This window comes from Saccopteryx leptura, chromosome 5 (assembly GCF_036850995.1).
Source record: "Saccopteryx leptura isolate mSacLep1 chromosome 5, mSacLep1_pri_phased_curated, whole genome shotgun sequence".
NCBI classification, from domain to species: Eukaryota; Metazoa; Chordata; class Mammalia; order Chiroptera; family Emballonuridae; genus Saccopteryx; species Saccopteryx leptura.
In genome coordinates this window covers 193,269,648-193,287,990 of record NC_089507.1, presented here as the reverse complement: position 1 = coordinate 193,287,990, position 18,343 = coordinate 193,269,648, and the positions used below count along the sequence as shown (strand labels likewise).

Here is an 18,343-nt window from a genome sequence, read left to right as displayed (position 1 = left end):
GTTCACTCAAAAACACCATGTATAATACTGTAATTTAGTGAAAAAGATATTGAAAATACGGCACGCCTTTAATATCACTAAAGATTATATACAGCCCGACCAGGTGGTGGTGCAGTGGATACAGCATAGGACTGGGATGCGGAGAACCCAGGTTCGAGACCCCGAGGTCGCCAGCTTGAGCGCAGGCTCATCTGGTTTGAGCAAAAGCTCACCAGCTTGGACCCAAGGTCACTGGCTTGAGCAAGGGGTTACTTGGTCTGCTGAAGGCCCGAGGTCAAGGCACGTATGAGAAAGCAATCAATGAACAACTAAGGTGTCGCAACAAAAAAACTAATGATTGATGCTTCTCATCTTTCTCTGTTCCCGTCTGTCTGTCCCTATCTATCCCCCTCTCTGTCTCTGTAAAAAAAAAAGAAAAGATTATATACAATATTGTATTCCAATAAAAACAGAATAAGAGAGCCACTGTCACATTTAAAACTGTTCTGTAAGTACTCTACAATTTAACAAGAAAAAGAAATATATGATCACAAGAAAAAACAAAATGATCATTTGCAGTTACTACGATTGCTAAGAAATTCAAGAGAAACAAATAAAAAGCAAAAATAACAGAGTTCAGTTAGGTGGCACAGCAGACAGCTATCTGATTTTCCTCAAGGACACACAAAAAGACCCCATTTCCCATCCCCCTCATATCTAGGAAGAGACAAAAAGACTGGGAAAAATACAACTACTTCTCAGGTTAGCCCATAGAAACATCTTCCGTGCACAAAATGCCACAGTTGTGTTACAAGATGGAAGGAGCCTAGTTCTCCAACTCACCACTGAGGGGAGGAACCACCTAGAAAAAATGTGAGCAAGAAATATATATATTTTTGGCCCTGGCCTGTTGACTCAGTGGTAGAGCGTCGGCCTGGCGTGCGGAGGTCCCGGGTTCGATTCCCAGCCAGGGCACACAGGAGAAGCGCCCATCTGCTTCTCCACCCCTCCCCCTCTCCTTCCTCTCTGTCTCTCTCTTCCCCTCCCGCAGACAAGGCTCCATTGGAGCAAAGATGGCCCGGGCACCGGGGATGGCTTTGTGGCCTCTGCCTCAGGCGCTAGACTGGCTCTGGTCGCAACAGAGCGACCCCCCAGATGGGCAGAGCATCCCCCCCTGGTGGGCATGCCGGGTGGATCCCAGTCAGACGCATGCGGGAGTCTGTCTGACTGCCTCCCGTTTCCAGCTTCAGAAAAATGCAAAAAAAAAGGAAAGAAAGAAATATATATATTTTTAATTTTGTTTGGACACAGATTTTGCTAGCATAACTACCCTGAATAATACAGGTGATCAGTTATAAGACTGACAGACTGCCAGCCTATCCTTTTTTTATTTATTGATGAGAGAGAGAGAGAGAGAGAGAGAGAGAGAGAGAGAGAATGGACTTGCCGTTCCAACCATTCATGCATTCATTGATTGATTCTTGTTTGTGTCCTCACTGGAGATCGAACCCGCAAGCTTGGCGTATTGGGAGAACCTTCTAACCAACTGACCTACCCAACCAGGGCTAAATAATCTCATTCTAAACAGCAAATATTTTTAAATAAAGAGCAATAAACATGTAACTTGCAGACCGTCTATTAGGGGGAAACTAGAAAAATAAGAGACATAAAAGACCTGCATAAATCAAAAGATTTGTTTGTGACCGAACAATAAAATGTTATAAACACAAGTCTCCCCAAAGTAACTTAAAACATTTCATGAAATTACCCATTAGAAGTTATTTTGAAACTTTAAACTGAAAAATACTGGGGGGGGGGGGGGGTTGAACACAGGCACTATCAGATAAGATAGTAAAGCCTACAACAAAGTGACTAGAATGATGAAAATAGCAAGGTCATGGCAAAGGAATAGACAGAAAAATGGAATAAAACAACAGTGAGACCCAATACAGATCTAAAGGTTCTCGCCACATGAGTAAGGTGCTATTTTAAGTTCATAAGAAAAGGATGACTCAATGAATAAATGGTGTTGGAATAAATGTAGAGGATAAAATAACCCTTACTTCATACACAAATAGATTGACTTATAGCCAAATAATATATTTTTTTAATCAAGATAATATAGGTTAATATTTATAAAATCTTGGGGTAGAGAAGGAAGGGGAACGAAAGATTAACAGATACAGTTTTAAAGCCTGGCACAGACCACATATTTGTAATTTATTACCAAAAATGAAAACCTTAATACCATATTTCTCAAACACAGTGAAAGAAGGATCAAATACGACATATAAAAGAGCACCCACTTTAACGCAAAGATTAAGGAGAAAAAAATGTTTCATATTAAACCCAGTACTGATGTTTCTGAAATAGAATTTTAAATTCACATTATTTTTAGATGAAACAGAAAACTTGAAGTGGCAAGCCGGTTACACTCCCTAATACTTCAAACTGTGCATCTATTCCCCCATACCATATTTTTGTGGAATAATTTGTGAAATAATGTCTGAACATATAAAGAACTCTTGATAGCCTGGCCTGTGATGGCACAATGGGTAGAGCGTTGACCTGGAACGCTGAGGTGGTCGGTTCAAAGCCCTGGGCTTGCCCGGTCAAGGCACATATGACAGCAATCAATGAACAGCTAAAGCGGAACAACTGCCTGACCAGGAGGTGGCGCAATGGATAGAGCGTCGGACTGGGATGCCGAGGACCCAGGTTCGAGACCCCAAGGTCGCCAGTTTGAGCGCGGGCTCATCTGGTTTGAGCAAGAGCCCACGAGCTTGAACCCAAGGTCGCTGGCTCCAGCAAGGGGTTACTCGGTCTGCTGGAGGCCCATGGTCAAGGCACATATGAGAAAGCAATCAATGAACAACTAAGGTGTTGCAACACGCAATGAAAAACTAATGATTGATGCTTCTCATCTCTCTCCGTTCCTGTCTGTCTGTCCCTGTCTATCCCTCTTTCTGACTCACTCTCCGTCTCTGTAAAAAATAAATAAATAAAATAAAATAAAAAGACCAACTTTAAAGTGGAGCAACTATGAGCTGATATTTCTCGTTCCCCCTATCCTATCCTTCTCTCTGTAGAATCAATAAATAAAAATCTTAAAAATAAAACAGGTGCTAGGGGCTCTCTCACCAGCAGCTTCATCACCTGGGAACTGGTTAGAAATGCAAATGACCAGGCTCCACCCCAGACCTTCTGAATAGGAAACTCCTTTGAACCTAGCATGTTAGACAAGGAAGATAGTGTACCCCGTGCCAGGTGATCTGCCTTTAGAGAGAGCAAAGGATTGGAGCCAGCACTGCAGAAGGGACAAGAAAGCCAAACCACATTTGAGGCTGAAATCCCAAGTGCAGTGGAATGCAGGAGAAACCGAGTTTCCAGCAGGGCTTTCCATCAGAAACAGGGAGGCCAGCCCAAGTCATGATGCCGAGCCCTCTGTCAAGTGAAGGTCCAGGGTGAAAAAGTTAAAGCGGGTTAAATTAGAGCCAGTGAGCTGTGTGTTCGCTTGAACAAGGGAAAGCCACCTCAAAGGAAGACAATGTGGAAGAGGTGAATGTGTTGGGGAGGAAGGCTGGGGCAGGTCCCTACTGGAACAAACACGGGAACCAAGAGTAGGAACGAAGGACTCAAGCTAGGGTGCAGAGAGGCAAACCCTGGAGCCAGGAATGAACAACAGATGGGATAAGGGGAAGGCAGGAGAAAGAAGGGTCCTGCTCGCCTTCAGCCCTCAGCCTCCTCCCAATCTGCCCTCCACGCTGTCCTGGAGAGTTTCCTACAAACCACATCTTAACAGGTTTCACACCGCTCAAGAAATCTCTCCTGGGCCTCCCAGACAAAATTCAAGCGCCGTAATATAGTGTCAGAGGATCTTAACGCTCTGGATACCCGTTCAATCACTACGTCCTCAGCCTCCCTCCAAGGGTCCTGACACAGTCAACCTGCTCACATACCTCTCCACCTCTGCTCATCCTGTTCCTTCCATCTGAATGCCATTCCCACCTTCCTCAGCCTGACCCTACTTTCAACCCCAAACCCTTGAGAAGCATTGGGACCAGAAAGACATGGACAGCATGATTCAAGTGTAACTTGAAACTTGACAATCAGACCAGCCTGGGGTCAAATTCTGACTCTGCCAGCTGGGGCTCTATGACCTCAGGCAAGGGACTGCCCTCCCACCAAACTTGACCTTTCTCAGCTATAAAATGGGAATAGTAGGAATGACTCGACAGAACTGCTATGATTAAACGGCTACAGTGAACACCGGAAGTGCCGGCAGAGCACCTGGCACCCACCTAGTGCTAGCTTCTATGCCAACAGGAACTTAAAAACCCAGACAAGACCTGGTAACAGCATTCTATCATTGAGGACCCCATGGATTGCTGGAACATTAAGAGCAGAATTCAAGAGCCAGGAGATAACTTAGAAAAGTTGATGTAGCTCTTTTCCTTCATTGATAAAATGCAGACCAGAACCACCTTGCCTGCCAACTATTAGGACAAACGATGATGACTTCAAGTGCCCAGCACAGTGATGCCCACTGGTGCCATCATTACTGCATTGGTCCTATCATATAGGGTTGCCTAGTCTTTCCATAGCCCTCCCTAGTGCTGGGAGAGGTTCCTAGGGAGGAAAAGTATGTCTTTTTAAATTGCTCTCACATTCAACTCAGGAGATACAGAGATTCAACTCTATATGATTCACATATATTGAAAAAGAGAGGTGGCCGTCCAGTTGGACAAGCCTCCACCAGGCACTCATTGAGACGACACAGGACAGCTGAAACAAGAAAGCCTGAGGGGTCAGCTGCTCTGGGAGACACCTATGGAAAGAGCCCATGAACAAAGAGGCTGTCCCGACCACTGACCAGGGAAAGCCATGGTTTGGAGCAACCAGGCAAGCAGACGTCCCTCCCCACTGAAGGAGGAAAGTGAAGAACTCTTTAAGGCTGCAGAGAGAAAACAATGAATAAGGGAAAGTTCAAGTCAAAAGGATGGCAAACAGGAAAATGTTATGACCTATAATGTCAAATTGCTGAATCTAACATACAATCTAATTCGAAAGTTCATAGCAGTGAGAAGATTGATTAAGTCCTAAGTAGGATCCTCTATGAAATCATACACTGTTCACTACTGCATTCACTACACTTGAATACTTAGATTTTTTTTTTTTTTTGATAGAGATAGAGCGTGAGTCAGAGACAGAGACAGACAGACAGGAAGGGAGATGAGAAACATCAATTCTTTGTTGCAGCCTCTTAGTTGTTCGTTGATTGCTTGTTCATTGACTGCTTTCTCATATGTGCCTTAATGGGAAGGGGGCTACAGCAGAGTGAGTGACCCCTTGCTCAAGCTAGTGATCTCGGGTTTCAAATCTGGGTCCTCCATGTTCCAGACTGACACCTGGTCAGGCTAGATATTTCTTTATAGAGTATATATGCAAATCATGTCTATTTCACTTCTTGGAATTTAGGAACTTGTCAAGGGTCATTTTTGATAGATTGTTTTTTGTGCTATCTTTAGATTCCAGGCCTGCATAACATGTAACACCACTAAAGAGTACAAGAAATAGTTAATGCATAAGTAGATGACAGCCTTAGAGGCCACACTTAGACCTAAGGTCAGGGACTTGCCTGAGGTCAGAGACAAAAATGAACATAAAGGACAATGAGACATTCCCAAGAGCACTTACACTGCCATGCAAAAGGCTCTCCCCAACACACCCGCCCTCTCCTTCACCTTCACCATTGCATTTGGGTATGTCAAGTTGGTGTGACAACCTAACATGCCCTAAAACTGCTCCACGGGCATCTGAATCAATGGCTACTTTTATCCTAAGTGCTCAGGTCAGAAACCTTGGCATTGCCCTCAACTCTCTCTCTTTCTCACCCTCCATGTCTGGTCCATCAGCAATCTCCTCAGACCCACCTCAGCAGCCAATCACTTCTCACTACCTCCCCGTCCCAGGCCCCCTGATCTGACTCACTACCGTCAGCACTAGCAGGTGGTCCTGCTGCCTACCCGACCTTCCCTGCTTTCAGGCTGTTCTCACACAGCAATGATCAGCATGTCCCTGTTAAAAGCTAGGTCAGTCCACATCACTCCTCTACTCAAAACCCTCCAATGGCTCTCACCACTCACCCCCAAAGTAAAATCTACAGCCCTGGCCAGATAGTTTAGTTGGTTAGAGCATCATCCAGACGCATAGAGGTTGCCAGTTCAATCCTCGGTCAGGGCTCATACAGAAACAGACTGATGTTTCTGTCTGTCTCTCTCTCTCTCAAATCAATCAATAAGAAGAAAATTTTAAACTTAAAAAAAAAAAAAACGTAAAATCTACAGGACTTTACCACATGGCCTTAATATGATCCAACTCCCGTTGTCTCTCTGACCTCAAAAATAAATGTTCTCTTCTGCCCTAGCTTGGTAAGCAGTTGGTTAGTGTCATCTGGATAAACCAGGTTTATGGGTTTGATCCCCTCTGATCCCCACTCAGGGCACACACAAGAATCAAGCAATGAATGCATAAATATGTGAAACGACAAATCATGTTTCTTTCCCTCTCTCTCTCTCTCTCTACTCTTTCCCTCTTTCTAAAATTAGTAAATATTTTTAAAAAATTAAAAGTAGGGCCCTGGCCAGTTGGCTCAGCGGTAGAGCGTCAGCCTAGCATGTGGAAGTCCCAGGTTCAATTCCCTGCCAGGGCACACAGGAGAAGTGCCCATCTGCTTCTCCACCCTTCCCCCTCTTCTATCTCTCTTTCTCTCTCTCTTCCCTTCCCACAGCCAAGGCTCCATGGGAGCAAAGTTGGCCCGGGCGCTGAGGACAGCTCCATGGCCTCCGCCTCAGGTGCTAGAATGGCTATGATTGCAACAGAGCAACGCCCCAGATGGGTAGAGCATCACCCCCTAGCGGGCTTGCCAGGTGGATCCCAGTGGGGCACATGCGGGAGTCTGTCTGTCTGCCTCCCCCCACTTCTCACTTTGGAAAAATACAAAAAAAAAAAAAGTTAAAAGTAGGCCCTGGCCAGTTGGCTCAGTGGTAGAGCATCAGGCTGGCATGTGGATCTCCTGGGTTTGATTCCCAGTCAGGGCACAGGAGAAGCGACCACCTGCTTCTCCACCCCTCCCTCTCTTGCTTCTCTCCCTTTCTCCTCCTGCTGCAGATATGGCCCAACTGGAGTGAGTTGGCCCCGGGCGCTGAGGATGGCTCCATGACCTCCACCTCAGGTGCTAAAAAGAGCTCAGTTGCTGAGCAATGGAGCAAAGCCCCAGATAGGCAGAGCATCGCCCCCTAGTGGGCTTACCAGGTGGATCCTCATTGGGGTGCTTAATAAGAGTCTGTCTCTGCCTCCCCTCCTCTCACTGAATTAAAAAAAAAAGTTAAAGTAAATAAATAAATGCTTTTTTCCTCCTGCCTCAGGGCCTTTGCATTTGCTATTTCCTCACCCAGAATGAATGATCTTCCTCCAGCTATGACTCACTTCCTCCACATCTTCATTCAAGGATGACTCAGGCATTCCCAGTCTACCCTTCCTAAAAGTTCAGCTCCCAACCAAACATTTTATGCCCCCAATCCTGCCAGATTCTACTTTAAAGCACAAAGTCTTATTGTCTGCCTCCCACCAGTGCATGAGCTCCATGTGGGTAGGGAATCTCCATGCAGCATCCAGAGCATCAACAACATTGCCAGTCACACAGTAGCCTCTCAATAAATACATTAAATGTGTGAAAGGCCTATGAAAAGTATTAAACTGCAAGCAGACCTCAATTATTGGAGAGCCAACAATCTAGAACCTGTGACAAAATAACAGGCTAGAAAGAGCACAGCCAGGGAGAAAAATGAAGGGAGTGCCATATAGCACACAAAGGGCTTGTTTAAAACCCGGGGCAGTAATGCACAGCTTAACCTGGAGCAGGAATGCTCCCTAGCAAGAGAATAAAAGGAAAGCCAGCCATGCAGCCCTCTGAGGAGAGCGAGTAACTAGAAGAACAGCAGGGAGTGAAAATGAATTAATGAGGTTATCCTGGCTTTGGGATTAGTGTGTTGGGAGTTTTATAGGCCAGGCCTGGAAACAGGTCATGGAAGAACTGTAAAATGTTTAAATTTAAAAAGCCTAGGAGTATTAAATAAAAATACGTTTTTAAAAAGCTTTCATTTACAAGTACAAAGCCCTATATAACTGCAAATTATAGCTGCTGACTTTCTTTTATTCCCTTAACCAAAATGAGAAAATTCCTAGTGGTACCAGAAATTAGTCCATAAATGGATCCCAGGTTTGTCTTTAGAGACACTGAAGAAGACGACAGCCAACTCAGGATTTCCAAAATCCAACAAACTAGATTTTAGGTTAGGCTCCTTGAGGGCAACTGATTGGGATTTATCAGCAGTGAATTGATCGCCCTAGCAAGATAGCTCATCATCCAGATCAAGGGTCCCCAAACTTTTTACACAGGGGGCCAGTTCACTGTCCCTCAGACCACTGGAAGGCCAGACTATAAAAAAAAACAACTATGAACAAATCCCTGTGCACACAGCACATACCTTATTTTAAAGTAAAAAAAACAAAACGGGAACAAATTCAGTATTTAAAATAAAGAACAAGTAAATTTAAATCAACAAACTGACCAGTATCTCAATGGGAACTATGCTCCTCTGCTCCTCTCACTGACCACCAATGAAAGAGGTGCCCCTTCCGGAAGGAAGTGCGGCGGGGGCCAGATAAATGGCCTCAAGGGGGCCGCATGCGGCCTGCGGGCCCTAGTTTGGGGACCCCTGGTCCAGATGAACAGAGGTTGCTGGTTCAATCCCCAGTCAGGGCACATACAGACATAGATTGATGTTTCTGTCTCTCTGCCTTTCTCTCTAAAATCAATCAATAATTTTTTTTTAAAGATTAAAAAAAATGAATTCCTGGAGCTAAATTCTTGTATGGACTGAGAGGCTACATGAGCTTACTCCTGGACCATCTAATTAATTCATTTCTGCAATTCCAAGTCACTACCCTTTGCTACACAAACTGGAGTGTAGCCTGAAACCTGGCAAAACCCTCTCCAGTATTCCAGCCAGGCACTTTCATGAGCATTTTTGAAACATCGTAACAGACATTAAACCTCACCTAAATTGCCTGTGTCACAGTCAGAAAACATAACTGCCATTGAACTAGCAGAAAAATTAAAAAAAAAACTATCAACATGAAAAGCTCTTGAAATACCTAGTTTCTTGAAAAAAAAAAAAAATCACTCCCCACTCTAAGCAAAGAAACCAAAAGAAAAATGCCCTGGTATTCAAAGAAAGAATACCTTTTGGCAAAGGAAATAGTCTGGAAAGCAGATAGCTCATGCTTAGGCTGTCAGGTGAAACAGGTACCCGGCTGGACACACTTGCTTGCCTCCTTTTAACCAGCAGGTGTGCCACAAAGGCTTACACTGTGCATGCCCACTGCTGGCCTTTTTAAAAGGTCGGTGCCCCAAAGCTATTAAATTTTGGATATGTGGAAAAGAGACTAGTAGTGACAGGTTCACAAGTGACCCTGATAGAGTCTACAATAATCCAGTACAGAATTTTTGAGCTGAAAGGCCCTTTATAAATCTCACCAAAATCAAACATCTTCAAGGAGCCAAGTGTGTCAAGTGAGAAGGTGAAGGGCGGATATAGACAACTGGAAATGGTGACGCCCCCTCCCCCCCCCCACCCCGACCCCGTCCCGCCTAACAGCGTTCAAACGCAAAAACATAATAAAATGCTCCAGACACCCCAGGTTCTAGCCTGCGGCTTTTTTAAAGTGGAAGAAACTGGCAGAAGGAGGTCACATGGCCAACTAATGTGACAGCTCGAATCAGACAGTCTCGGGACTCCCGGTCCCACGTCCTCACACATCCCAGCCTTCTCTGCACATGGATGACCCAAATGTCAGAAGGGGTAGCATCTTCCCCCTCCCTTCTCCCAGCACTGCCAGAATAAAAGTAGCACCTACTGCTAACGCCCCAGAACCCAGAAATCCCTTGAGTGACTTTCTTCCACCTACAGTTGCCCTCATTTACCCCGTGCCCTGCTAATCAAGAATTTCCCATCAGTCATGTTTAAAACCCCCAGCTTGCAGGCCCAGTTCCTGTCAGCTACCCACCAAGGGGACATATAAAGTCAAAGGAAGGAGAAAATTCTGCGCCCTTAAAGTAGTCACATTTCGGAAATGTCAGTTTTTTCCTTGCAGCACGGTGACAAGGAGAACCCGCGACCCCCGGGGGACAGGCAGAGGGACAGGGCCTGGGTCGGAGCAGCTGCTTCTAAAATTACTTGGCGCAGCCTTTGTAGGAGAGAAGAAAGCAAAAATGGAAAAGGCGGCACCCCCAGCCCCGCCACTCGCCGCCCCTCTTGATGACCCTGAATTCCGGGGGGCGCCAGGGTGCGCGCACGCACCTCCTGCGGGGAGCGAGGGGAAAGCGACCCCAGGGCGCGCGGGCAGAAGGCCGGGGCAGAGGCAGCGGCGGCCAGCCCAGTCCCGGGGGGACCCCACTTGACTCCCCGTGGCGCGGCCTGAGGGCCCGAGCGCGCTGCGGCTCCCGCGGCGGAGAGCCGTGAGCGTCCCGGCACCCGAGCGGGCCCGGAGGAGGCTGGAGGTCGCCGCGCATCCACGGGCCCCACAGCGACTGGCCGGGGTGGGGGCGGCAGGCCGCGCCGCGGGGCCGGTGACAGCGCGCGGGGGCTGTGCCGGGCCGGCCTCGTGGACACAGTGGGTCCCTCACGGCGCGGCGCGGCCCGACCCGGCAAGCGCAACCCGGCAGGCTGGGCTAGGGGCGCGGCGGCCCGGCTCTCACCTGGCTGCAGCTCGCTGGGCTCCGGTCCTGCCGCCGCGCCTCCGCGCCGCAGTGCCCGCCGCCGCCGCTCCAGCCTCTGCCTCTGGTCCCCGCGACAGCCGCCTGCAAAATGGCGCCGCGGAGGGGCGGGCCGGGGGCGGGGAGCCGCGAAGCCGCCCGCCCCCGCGCCGGCCTGGGGCCCACCTCCCTCCCCGCCCCCGACCCCGGCCCTCTGGCCTTCCCCCCCAAGGGAGAGGCTGGCTGTCCCCTCACCCTGGAACGCGCCGCCAGGCATCCCGGGCCCCTCACCCCCTACTGTCCTCCGCCGGCTTCTCTGCGCGCCCCTCCGCGTTCCTTTTATTTCTCTCCCCTACGTGGAAGTTGCCCCCTTCTCGTCCCTTCCCGTCACACCTGCTCCTGGGGACCCACCTGGAATGCAGAGCGCTTGCCCGGAGTCTCCCCCTCCTGGTGTCCCCTTTTTACCCTGCCTGACATGGAGCTCTGTTAGCGCTCGGTAAAGATAATCAAGCAGTTTGCGGGGCACTGGGCTTAGTGGGTTGGATGTTTTAGGGCGATTTCACCTTTTCTCCAGTTAGGCCGTCAGGTTTTCTCATTACATTATGCAGACACGGTCATTATAGACGGAGAGGGTCTCAGATTCGAATGCCCTGGAGATCGTGCTTAATTAAGTGCGGGTTCTGATTCAATGGGTCAGGGGTGCGGCCGGAGATGCTCCGTTTCGAAAATACCCCAGGTGATGCCGCTGAGCAGAGCCGCTGAGTGTAAAGGCTGCAGGGAAATCAGGGACCGTGGCTCTTGAGCGCATCGCAGCCTCATCTAGAACGTTTCATTAAGACGCAGACTGCTGGGCCCCACCCCCAGGGCTGCTGAGGCCGGAGGTCTGGAGCGAGGCTCCAAAATGTGCGTTTCTGACAAGTTTCCAGGTAATGAAGATGCTGCGGCTCCCTCGGGATCACAGTTAGCAAGCTACTGTTGAACACCATCTGAATACATAGCGCCCCCTACCCCCCAAAAAACCCACTAATATGTACTCTCACAGCACCTTCCATCTTGAAACCACTGTTTGATGGTTATTGCAACCCAATGACAATTGACTGGTTCCCAAGCAACCCTTGAGAGAACTAAAGAATTGTGGACGATGTCTGAACTCATATGGGGAGGAGGAAGTTTTGTCATCGGAGTTTTTCCAGTGTAGGGCCACACGTGTGTGTATGTGTGTGTGTGTCCAGCAACTGTGCGAATTTTATATAATAGGGAGATGTGTTTGTGCCTTTGAGACTCAATAATGTGTCATCCCATTTACCTCTCTAATAACGTGTATTATTAAGCCTGACCAGTGATGGCGCAGTGGTAGTGTGTTGACCTGGAACACCGAGGACCCACGTTAGAACCCTCCCCCCAACCAGGTCGGGGTTTGAGCGCGCTATCATAGACCTGGTCCCCTGGTGGCTGGCTGGAAGCACAAGGGCTTGAGCAAGAAATCACTAGTTGCCTGGCTGGCTGGAAGCACTGCCCCCACCCACCCCATACACACACCCCCAAGGCACCTATGAGAAGCAATCAATGAACAACTGAAGTGCCGCAAGTTTGAGTTGATGCTTCTCATCTCTCTCCCTTCCAGTCTTTTTTTCTTTCTCTTGTGTGTGCATACACACTAATATATATACACACAACATACACACAAAATAACGTGTATTATTAATATGTGATAGTCAGCTAGTCAAGTTCAATGCACACTGGGAGGCCAGGTGTTTTGATCCTCATAGAAAATGTAAAGTGTAAGAGGTGAAGATTCTATAACTGGCACCTAGAGAAAAATTCACACTGACCTGTACAACATCCTCACCATCCAGCTACAGCTGAGAGAGCATTTTCCAGCCAACCTTTTTTGCTGTTGGGTTTTGTTTTGTTTTGTTTTGTTTTGTTTTTTGGAGTACTGTGTGTCCTGAATGCTGACATCTTCCGGGACAGAAGTTAGGAGCTAACTGTTGCATCTTTTGGTCTCCCTCTTCCCCCTGCCCCCCATACGTATTAGAGACTTTCTGTATCCTTAAAAAATTCCATTGTCCCAGCTACCAACCTTTGGCCTTCAAGCCTCTTTTCCTTCCCCATCCTCTCCATTACTCCCTGCTTTCTCGGACGTCAACAGTGACCTTCTAACTGCCAAATCCAATTGCCTGTTTAAGGTCTTTTTCTTCTCTAATGGTTCTGTAACATTCCATTGACTTTTCCCTCCTTTTTTAAAAAAAGAAATTTGGCCCTGGCCGGTTGGCTCGGTGGTAGAGCGTGGGCCTGGCGTGCAGAGGTCCCGGGTTCGATTCCCGGCCAGGGCACACAGGAGAGGCGCCCATCTGCTTCTCCGCCCCTCCCCCTCTCCTTCCTCTCTCTTCCCCTCCCGCAGCCGAGGCTCCATTGGAGCAAGGATGGCCCGGGCGCTGGGGATGGCTCCTTGGCCTCTGCCCCGGGCGCTGGAGTGGCTCTGGTCGACAGGGCGATGCCCCAGAGGGGCAGAGCGTCGCCCCCTGGTGGGCGGAGCGTCGCCCCTGGTGGACTGCCGGTGGGTCCCAGTCCGGCGCATGCGGGAGTCTGTCTGACTGTCTCTCCCCGTTTCCAGCTTCGGAAAAATACAAAAAAAAAAAAAAAAAAAAAAAAAGAGAGAGAGAGAAATTTATTGGTTGATTTTAGTGAGAGAAAGGAAGAGAGAGAAACATCAATTTGTTGTTCCACTTATTTATGCATTTATTGGTTGATTCTTCTATGTGCCCTGACCCACAACCTTGGTGTATGGGGATGACACTCTAACCAACTGAGCTACCCAGCCAGGGCCTTTGCCCTCCCTCTTGAAACTCTTTTCTGGTGATATCACTGAGTCTTGCTTACTGTCCTACACTTCCCCCATTTTCCTTTCAGTGATGTGTGAACTGCCCATGCTCACCTCTAAAAATATTAAATTTCTTTATCTCCTTTGTTCCCATCTTTCCACCTGCTCTCTCTTTCTCAAACCCCCTCTGAAGGTCAGCTACTCATGGTTCTCAAATTTCTCTCTGAACTTCTAGACACACATTTCCAAGTGTCCCCCAGACAAACTCTCTGCCTACTATCCAAGAATCTCAATACATCTCCACTACTCATTATTCTCCTCCCACAAACTTGTTTCTTATCTGGGTTCTCTCATTCTGCCACAGGAAACTTTGACTGCTGGTCCCTCAACCCCTGTGTCAGTCTGTCACCTTTGACCAACTGGAGCAGGAAAGTGTGTCTGAAGTCTTTTCTCCGCATTCACTACCCCAGACTCTTATTCACTCTTCCTTGGGTTGTTGAAAAACTTCTCTCTGGCCTCTGACCTCAAGAATTATCTCCCAAAGCCATTATCATTATCTTCCTGAAACAAGGAACTGACCACCTCACATCCCTTTCGCAAAGCCTTCAGGGCACCCTTATCTACACAATAACCTGGTAAAAAGAAACAGAACATGGGCTGCTTCTTTTTTTCTGGACAAACTATTACTTTTTCCTGCTGGTGGACTGGAGTTGGTGTCAGGGAATGACCCTGGTTTCAACCTTGCCTGCAAGGTTGTAAGGCTTAAATGAGATCATTTATATAAAGTGCCCATTTGGTGCTTGAATATTTAAGTGTTCAATCAATGTCTTCATTTTATATAATTATTTTATCATCATCATCAGTTCAAAAAATACATGAAGACTTTCCTATTCGTTTCCTTTTCCTTTTATATCCTATTCACTTTCCTTTCCTATTATAGCTGATACAACTAGGAATCCCCCACCCCCAACTTGTCTGAACTAAATCAGCAGAATGTATCAAGGTCATTTTGTGACCTGGATAGTTTGATTGAAATTTCTGTCATTTCCAGGCTGTGTTATTTTTAAGAGGCAACTGTAGCTTGGGGCTCTTCCATCTTCATACAGTGCTTTTCTTTCTTTATTTCCAGTGTCTCTCTGGAGGCTAGAACTGAGGTCAGCAAATTTTTTTTGTAAAGGCTCAGATAGTGAATATTTTAGGCTTTGTGGGCCAAGAGGCAAAATTGAGGACATTAAATTGGTACTTATATAATTAGAGAAAACACAGTTCCACAAATTTTTATTGATGAAATTCAAAATATACTAATAATTGAGTATATCCTTTTTTAATTGCAGGACCACTCATTTAAAAAAATGGAATTGGGAGGGGGATAAGATTTTGCTTAACTGGAGTTCAAAGTTAGTGTCTCCTATCACCAAGGTGATTGCAAATGTTCACCTGTAAAAACCATCCTTAGCTGGTACTGAAACAGGCTGTGGGCCAGTCTGCTGACCCCGGGTCTAAATCATAACTCACCTCACTTTAGGATGTCTCTTCAGGGAAATCTAAGATATATATATATATATATACACACACACACACATATTTTTTAATTTTTTTTGAACCAATCTAATGTTTTGGGCCAATATAATTTGTAATAGACCTTTAATGATAGAAGAAAGCAAAATGATGTTCATCTCAATGTCATTCTGAGAAAGTGCTTGGAGCAGAGAGAAAGAGCTTCATCCATATGCCCTCTTTTGGTGTTGGGGGAAATGCTACTTTCTAAATAGAATGATACAATGCCTGGTCATTTGTGACTAGCTTCTTTCACTTAGCATTATGTTTTCAATATTCAACTATGTTGTAGCATGTATTAGTATTACATTCCTTTTTTTATTGTAGTGAAATATATATAACAAAAAATTCACCAATTCTTAAATTTTATTTATTGATTGATTTGAGAGAGAGAGAGAAACATTGATTTGTTGTTCCACTTATTTATGCATTCATTGGCTGACTCTTGTATGTGCCCTGATTGGGGATCGAACCCACAACTTCGGTGTACTAGGAGAATGATCCAACCAACTGAGCTACCCCTGGCCAGGGCCCATTTTAACCATTTCTTTTCCATTTTGACCATTTCTAAGTGTACAATTCAGTGACATCTCCAATCCTCTCCCCTCTAAATAACCTCAACTTCTCTACATATCCATTACCCCTACTTGCTTCCCATGTCCGGAGGCCATTTGTGAGAGGTGCGTTCCCTCCGCACCACCTGCCTTTCCCACAGTCCCTCTGGACTGGAGATCCCTTTGAGACCTCCCTCCCTGTGTTCTCCTCCTCTCGGCCTCCTTCTCGGCTGACAGCGCCTTTCTGAAAACTGTACCCCCTTCCCACCCCAGTTCTTGCACCTCTCCTCTCTTCTCAGCTCCGCTTCAGTCTCTGTCTCTTCCTGTTCCTCCTTTCTTTACGCGTTGGCCATCTGGCTTCTGTCCCTGTTATCTCTGAAACCACCAAGGTAAATTAGCTTTGTGCACAATCCATGAGATCTTTTCTGTAGCATCTTACGGGAACTTTCTGGAGGCATTTGGCACAGTTGCCGCTGCATTATCTCGGGAAAGACTCTCCTCCCTTGGCTTTGTGACTGCATTTCCTACTGGTTCTACTTTTCTGACCTTATTTTTTCTGTCTCCTTCTCACACTCCTCTTCCTTCTGTCCCCTCCAAACACAGGTGTTAGGGGCAGAGGGAGTGTGGATGTGCCATTTTCCTTAAAAGCCCTTCAGGGGCTTTGCTATTCCTGCTGCCTGGTCCTCTCAAACCCTGGACTATTCTTACTCATTCTTTTTTATTTTATTTTTTCACTTTTTTTCAGCTTAAGTAATAAAACTTTATTGAGAATTCCTGGGATGGTGGTTATCACCTCCCAACCTTGAGGGAGGAGCCAACACTATAGGAAATCACTGAGAAATCACACACTGTCCCAACAGCCCCAGCCAACACAGGGAGAAGGAAAGCCATTCCCCTGAAAATGGGTCAGTCTTCATTCATCTGATAAGGGCTGGAAGGACAGATGCAGAGGGGACCATCACATGATATGGGGGCGGGGTGGGGGCGTGCTGGACCCAAAGCTGGCTCCTCAAATACCAGGGCAGGAACAGATCCACGTCTCTGGGGGCCAAGTTCCTGGTCATCAGGCTCATTTCTTAGCCTTGATGAGGCTGTCAGTTCCCCGGGTGAAACTTTCATCCCATAGGTTCAGCACAAGGTTGTCAGCAGTGAGATAGATGCGATTCTGTGATGTGGCTATCGTCTTGGAGATGTTCTGGGCCGCCCAAATTTTTCGCAGCTTAATCTGGCCAGGGTTCTTGCTCAGTGCTTCTCCAAGCATCTTGGCGGCCTCGGCCTCCCCCTCGGCCTGCACGATCTTCTGTCGCTGTTCCTGCTTTGCTTTTTCCACCCAGAACTGGGCCCTCTGGGCCTCCTACTGTGCCACTTGTTTGGCTTCTACAGCCGCTGTGTACTCTCGGCTAAAGCATAGTTCAGTGATGGCTACATCATCCAGGATGAGGCCGAAGTCCTTGGCCCTCCCTGTCAGCTCCCTTCGGATCAACAGGGACACCTGGGCCCACTGGGTGATGAGCTGCGAGGCGTTGAACTTGGCCACCACACTCTTGAGAACCTCTTCGGCAATGGACAGCAACACTCGCTCCTCATAGTCTAGCCCTAGGCGCTGGTACAGGCTGGGAAGCTCCAGGGCATTGGGTCGAGACAGCACTCGCAGGGAGATGTTCACCATCTGTAGGTCTTCGGAGCCTGTGGGGAAGGAAAATTTTCAAGGTCTGGCCCGAATGTCATAGATGATGGCATACTGGAACCAGGGGATCCTGAAGTGAAGGCCCTCGGTGAGAATGGTGTCCTGCTGCACGCCACTGATCCGATTAAAGAAGATGGCTCTGTGCCTGCCTTCCACAGTGAACACGGACTCGCGGACCCCATAAGCCATGGCGCCGGCTCCCAGCAGCAGCTTCAACGTCGTGCCCATGCCCCGGGCCCGGAGGGCAGCTGTCCTGCCAAGTCCTTCAAGTTCTGGGCCATGTCCGATCCTGAGGCTGGGGGCACCAAAGGTCAGGAGGGGGTGCCGGCCTACCTCCACCCCACTCCAGTTTAGAAATAGCACCCTTCACACGAGGGTCCGTGGGCCAGGACTATTCTTACTCCTTCTTTAAGTCTTCCCTTGGCCTCTCCTGGAAACCTCACCTGTTCTCCTGGGTTGGTGTGAGTGCATCCCGAGAACTTTCTAGCATTATAAAATTATATTGAAATTATATGTTTCTTGACCCTGGCCGGTTGGCTCAGTGGTAGAGCGTCGGCCTGGCGTGCAGGGGTCCCGGGTTCGATTCCCGGCCAGGGCACATAGGAGAAGCGCCCATTTGCTTCTCCACCCCTCCCTCCTTTCCTTCCCCTCTGTCTCTTTCTTCCCCTCCCGCAGCGAGGCTCCATTGGAGCAAAGATGGCCCGGGCGCTGGGGATGGCTCCTTGGCCTCTGCCCCAGGCACTAGAGTGGCTCTGGTCATGACAGAGCGACGCCCCGGAGGGGCAGAGCATCGTCCCCTGGTGGGCAGAGCGTCGCCCCTGGAGGGCGTGCCGGGTGGATCCCGGTCGGGCGCATGCGGGAGTCTGTCTGTCTCTCCCCGTTTCCAGCTTCAGAAAAATGCAAAAAAAAAAAAAAAAAGAAAT

The 18,343-nt window shown here is 47.8% G+C and overlaps 1 protein-coding gene and 1 pseudogene across 1 annotated transcript in view; both read right to left on the bottom strand.

Annotated features, from left to right (window-relative positions):
- Positions 1-10,896, bottom strand: part of SLC23A2 (solute carrier family 23 member 2) — a 120,469-nt gene extending 109,573 nt beyond the window's left edge. The window contains exon 1 of the mRNA XM_066387269.1: positions 10,802-10,896. The gene's annotated coding sequence lies outside the window, so the exon portion shown is untranslated. The remainder of the gene's footprint in view (positions 1-10,801) is intronic.
- A 5,583-nt stretch (positions 10,897-16,479) lies between these two features.
- LOC136405978 (prohibitin-2 pseudogene) lies at positions 16,480-17,701 on the bottom strand (annotated as a pseudogene).
- Positions 17,702-18,343: the final 642 nt, after the last annotated feature.